Source organism: Theropithecus gelada, chromosome 11, assembly GCF_003255815.1.
Source record: "Theropithecus gelada isolate Dixy chromosome 11, Tgel_1.0, whole genome shotgun sequence".
Lineage (NCBI taxonomy): Eukaryota > Metazoa > Chordata > Mammalia > Primates > Cercopithecidae > Theropithecus > Theropithecus gelada.
Window position 1 is genome coordinate 34,625,982 of NC_037679.1, and position 6,468 is coordinate 34,632,449.

Consider the following 6,468-nt stretch of genomic DNA (forward strand, 5'->3'; position numbering starts at 1 on the left):
GATGAGGAAGATCTTGGGGCAGATGTGACAGGTAGCTGTTGAGTACATGAGTCTAGTTCAAGGCTGGAGATAGAAATATGGAAAATGCCTTGCATAATAGCTGGCAACTAGTAGGATAGTGGGCAGGGATTTCCTGTTGGGTACAATTCTGGGCATATCTGGGCTTGCCTAATCAAAGTCCTATTTTCATGTAAATGAAGCAGGCTCCTAGGAAGAAAGTTGTGCTGAAATTGACCCAATAGAAAATTCTTTAGCCCTTAACAGAGAAGGAAGATTCTGAACAGCAGGGATACCATCACTTGAATTTATCTCCTAATCCAAATTCTGTAGATACGTAATCAGGGAAGATGTAAGTAAAAACTAAAGGGCATCTGAGCATGGAGCACTGATTTGGGGCTGACCCTATGGACTAACTTCTTGAGGCACCCCTAATAGAAAACCACGGAACAGTGGCCACACAAGAGAAAAGACAAGTGTCTGGAAAAGTAGCATATGCTCTTGGTGGAAATGGACTTCTTCACCAACTAATGTAAAAGAAGCCCTCAGACAACCTTTTGTGGGTGATTTTACAAGGCGCTGAGGTCCTATGTTAGGCAGTTGTAGGCAAAATCAATAAGGTATGTATTACTGTCCTAATCTGACACAGTTGGCTCCATTTGGGGAAGAAATATCTGGTTATAATATATATTATCACTAACGAAAGGGATTGAGAAAAGGAAAGTAGGAAGAGTACAAAAGAATAGATTATTTCTTAAGTCTGAAAAATTGAAAGGAAATATCACATAGCAGAATCCTTAGCAACCAGAAGAATTCAGTGTAGCTATAGTTATGCATGAATATACAAATATAATTAACCTAGTCTTGAGAACTGCATATAACCCAAAATCATCCAAGCTAGGCAAAAGACGTCAAAGTAAAAAATTAATTTTACAAAGCCGTATATTTTTAAAAAGCAATTATTTTTGAAAATGATCCTTTGTTGAGTAGAGAAAGGGAATACATAATAAAGCTAAAAATGTCCAAAAACACAACATAAAATTGTTGCAGTCTAATAACTAAAAAAGCCAATATTACTGTTTTGTACATTATTGCAGATGAAATTAGCATATTTAGCAGGAGCATTGTTCTGCTCCAGTGCCATTGTATAAGCATTACCTTTGAATAAGAAGTGGCATTTGCCCAACATTTTTCACCTGAATATCTGAAACTGTTTAAAAACATCATTATGAGTCATTCAATACATCTATTTCTAATATTAAAAAAATAAGTTATTTATTTAGACTAGTCAAATGAATACTAAATGCAGTGTATAAAAGGTCACAAGGTAAAGAACCCATCAAGAAACAAATTTAACACCAGTGTGAGTAATTTGTATCAAAAATCCATTATTGATCTATAGCAATAATACAGTGTCAAGATATATTTTTTCCTAACTTGATTTTATTCTCTTATCAAAGTGTAATGCTATAAATATGAAAGTGTTCTAGGTTAAACATAGCCTCAACTGTATGTATGTGTATTAGTCCATTTTCATGCTGCTGATAAAGACATACCTGAGACTGGGTAATTTGTAAAGAAAAGGGCTGGGCACAGTGGCTCACGCCTGTAATCCCAGCACTTTCGGAGGCAGGTGGATCATGTGCTCAAGAGATGGAGACCATCCTGACCAACAGGGTGAAACCTCATCTCTACTAAAAATACAAAAAAAATTAGCTGGGCATGGTGCTGGGTGCCTATAGTCCCAGCTACTCAGGAGGCTGCGGCAGGAGAATCACTTGAACCCAAGATGTGGAGGTTGCAGTGAGCTGAGATCATGCCACTGCACTCGAACCTGGTGACACAGTGAGACTCCATCTCAAAAAAAAAAAAAAAAAAAAGGTTTAATGGACTCACAGTCCCACGTGGCTGGGAAGGCCTCACAATCATGGCAGAAAGTGAAAGGCACATCTTACATAGTGGCAGGCAAGAGAATGAGAGCCAAGCGAAAGGGAAACCCCTAATAAAACCATCAGATCTCATGAGACTTATTTACTACCATGACTAAAGTATGGTAGTAAATAAGTTTAAATAAGTAGTAAATAAGTATGAAACCGCCCCCATGATTCAATTCTCTCCCACAGGGTCCCTCCCACAACATGTGGAAATTATGGGAACTACAATTCAAGATGAGATTTGGGTGGGGACACAGCCAAACCATATCCATATGGAATGCACTTGTGCATACCTAGAGTAATAAAGGGAAAGAAAATAATAATAATAATAGCTGTTATATATAGTACTTACCCTGTGTCAGCTACTACCTAATCTGCTTTTACAAATAACTTCTTATTTAAATTTGTTTATCAATCCAATGAAGGAGATGATATTATTCCTATTTTACAGATAAGGAAACTAATAAGGAAACTAAAGGACAGAAAGACAAAATGCCCATTCATACACCTAGTACAGGGTATTTGATTTGAACCGAGACACTCTAATGAACTTGTGCTCTTAACTACAGACAAGATTTGCAGTGAGACCTTATGTTAACATCTTACTAGTGTCATTCCCCTGGTCCAGTTATTCTCTTTATGTGTCAATATTTTCATCTGTAAATAGGAATAATTATGTGTATACGCATGCATATACACTCACACGTACATATGTCACAAGATTATTAAGAGAGCATAGTGAGATAATGAATTTGAAAAGGCTTGGTGCTTGTCATCACTGCTGCCAACTGACCTAAGCTAACATGTCCTCAAATGTCAGGTTCTTTTGATAAATATTGAAGCCTCTTGCAGTTAGAGCTGAATTATGCAAAGACTATGTTCCCCTCCCTTACAAACCCAATACCTGATAGTATGCTATTATGAAAGTAAGTCTTGGAAAAATTTTGCTAAATGTCTTAACATTCATTAGCAAACAATTACAAAAACATTCCTGCTCTCTACTCTTAGACACTCCAATGGTAAGCTCACTAAACAGACATTCTAAAGTTAAGACTAGCAGCCTTGGAGTCAAGGCAGAAAACGGGAACCTCTTGTGAGGTGGCAGTTCCCTTGAACACTACACCCGCAGTAATAGAGATCTGAGGACGTCTGCTTCTTTATACTTCATTCATGCAATAGCAGGAGGATGTGTTCAATCTCCCTACAAGCCACTGTGAACATTACTCATTTTGCCAGTGAAAATGATTCTCTAACATGCCCTGTTCTAATGAACAAACTCTCAGGTATCAATTTCCATAACCATATCTGAAGTGTTAGCATCACTTTTGGAGTGTGGATTCCTGATGAGAGTACTTTAGCACTAATTAACTGCTTCTAGAATATGGACTATAGTTAACTTGTACCTTGTCACATATTTAAAACTAGCTTATACCAAATTAAAGTATCATCACACAACAATATAACAGTGATATGTTTGCTTAATAAATATCATAGTCCCTCCCTCTTTCTGAATCCTTTATCTTGGTCCATCCCCACACCCAACATATAGCCCCAATAGAATAGGTAGCTAGAGGTTTTGGAGCCTAAATGTTTGTGGAATCTAATCAGAAAGTGTGAGATTATAGAAAATTCTGTATCATTTCTCCCCAAGAAATAAAAAAGCTCATCATGTATATAAATGGATATATTTAGAACATTATAGCAAAGTTGAGATTTTTCTACATAATATGAATGATTATCTCTAGCTACACAAACTGTTGCTTTTTATAAGACACTTGAGTAAAACTTGCTGGGATAGAGAGAGACAGTCCATTATGCAGTATTACCCACAATACTGAAATTGTGGATATTCCTTTATTCTTTCATCCTATGCATGGGTTTATCAAGATATGTATATGTATGAATTTGTGCATGATTTTAAAGATCCCATGACTCTCCAAAATAATTGCAGTTTATTTTATTACTATGAAAGATAGCATATTCTCACTGTAAAAAAATTAAACGATACAGAGAAGAATTAAAAAGAAAGTTAAAATATTTTAAAATGCTACCATGCAGTGATGAGCACTAAAAACCAATCTCTCTCTTAACACACATGCATAATTATCAAAGAGATCATGGTGAAGACTTGGGTTAAGAAGTGGAAAAAGTCATAGCAAAGTTCAAAGCCTTCTAAGAAGTGAACGCTTACATTTGCTGCCAGGTGAAAGTTCCTGTTCTGTAGCAAACCACTTCTGTGGGCTTTTGGAGCAAACATGTAGTATGAATTGAAACGTTTTAGAGTTGTAGCTCTAAGGAGCTAACCTGGTCTGCACCATAACACAAAAATCATCTCTGTGATGGCAGACTTTCCCTTTTGCTGATTATTTTCAGGAAATTCCAGAAAAAAAATATTAAATCATTTCAATACCAAGATCACATCACTTATTCTTGGGAGTTGTATGTGTATAACAGGGATTATGCAAGCAACCACAAAACACCACTGATTTTGCTTGCTCGTGGGGTCTCATTTTCCTTGTTGTTGTTTTCAACACTCAGTCTAGCTCACAGAGACCCAGAAGATGAGAAGCAGGCCTTGGACATGGTTACCACTTCAAACTGGAGAAAGGTCTCTTTGTTTATTGTCACGACAATGATCAAAAAGTTGCCTATGAGACCTGGACAAGACACTGCTTATCTCAGATTGCTATAACATAAAGACATGGTAGTGGAAATCAGGCAGCCTGGACAAAATTTGAATGTATATATGAGTATTTTTAAGGTTATTTGTGTGTCTGTGGCAACAGTAATTCTGCCTTATGGTTCTGTAATGGTTTTTGTTTGATTGATTGGTTGGGCTTTTTTGAGATGGAGTTTCACTCTTGTTGCCTAGGCTAGAGTGCAGTGATGCAATCTCAGCTTACTGCACCCTCCGCCTCCCGGGTTCAAGCAATTCTCCTGCCTCAGCCTCGCAAGTAGCTGGGATTACAGGCCCCTGCCACCATGCCCAGCTAATTTTGGTATTCCTAGTAGAGACCATGATGGTCAGGCTGGTCTTGCACTCCTGACCTCAGGTGATCCGCCCTCCTCGGCCTCCCAAAGTGCTGGGATTACAGGCATGAGCCACCGCACCTGGACTGTATGTTTGTTTTTAATGATGGGGTTCTTGCTCTGTCACCCACGCTGGATTGCAGTGACATGACTACAGCTCTTCACAGCCTCAAATTGTGGGGATCAAGCTATCCTCCCACCTAACTTTCTGAGTAGCTGGGGCTACAGGTGTGCCTGAAATGTTTCTTTACTTTTTGTTTGCATTAGAAATATTTCCCCCTTCATTCCATTTTCCATATCTTTTAATTTTCTAAAATACAGGTGTTTTCTAAAACCAGGTCTAAACCCCACCTACAGCTAAAATCCTCCAATAACTTCCCATTACTTTGGTGATAAAATCAAAAATCATTAGCAGAATTGAGAAATCCTTCCTGATCTGACTCTTAACTTCTCTCTCTCAAGTGGCATGAAAGCATCATTTGGATTCTGAATTCCATGACACCAGGTATCAAGTTTCCTACCAGTCAGACTCAGTACTTATTTACAGACCATATTTACAGAGGGAGAAAACATGGAGAGGTTCTTGCTCCATTCTTGCCATAACACCATGTCTTCAACTTCACAACTGGATATATAGTTCCTATCCCTCTAATTCCCTTCTCCTCTCCAGCCCTTTTTCACTTGATCAACACCTAGCTGATTCTAGCCTCAGCAAAGGCCTCACCTGTTGTATGTAGGAGGCCAGCTCTGCCCTTTCCAGAATGGGTTAAGTATGCTCTCTTGTGTGTCCATATCTTCTTGTGCTTTCCTATATCCAGATCTCCAACAGCCCCTGTTGTAACCATCCTTGTCGTCACCATCTCACAGCTCTTACCACTGTGAGCTCCTTGGGGCCAGTTCTTTCTGTATTATTAAGGTGAATATACAAGGCATGAATTTAATATTAGCTAGTTCATTTGATCCTGCCGAACCTCTATAATTAAGGAAGCAGAAAAGGTCCCATAGCCTCATTCAGTAGGTGACTGAGGCTTTGAGAGTTTAGTATCCTGTCCAAGGTCTTACAGCTAGTTAGAAACAGAAACTAAATTCTCAACTTGAGTCCTGTATTCTTTCTAGTATTATCTCTCTCAATCCCTCCCTGCCTCCCTCCCTCTCTCTCACGCACATACACACACACACACGCTTATGTGTTTCTACCATCGTGAATGAATTCTAGGTCACGTTTATGATATTAACCAGATATTCCAACCACTATGTGTTGATATGACTCTAAAAAGAAAAAGATTTCTGAAAGCATTTTGCAAGGCATTTATAGAAGTAAGAGATATGTTTTCATTTTATCACCACAACCTCCATGAAAAATTGGAGACTATTATTCCTGGAGACTTCAGAATTTTCTTTGGAAATATCCCCCAATTCAAAAGGAAGTCTGACACAGCCTCATAAAAATCTATGTCGTAATAGGTGCTGTGTCACTGAAAACCACTGAAAAGACAGGGTAGGGTTA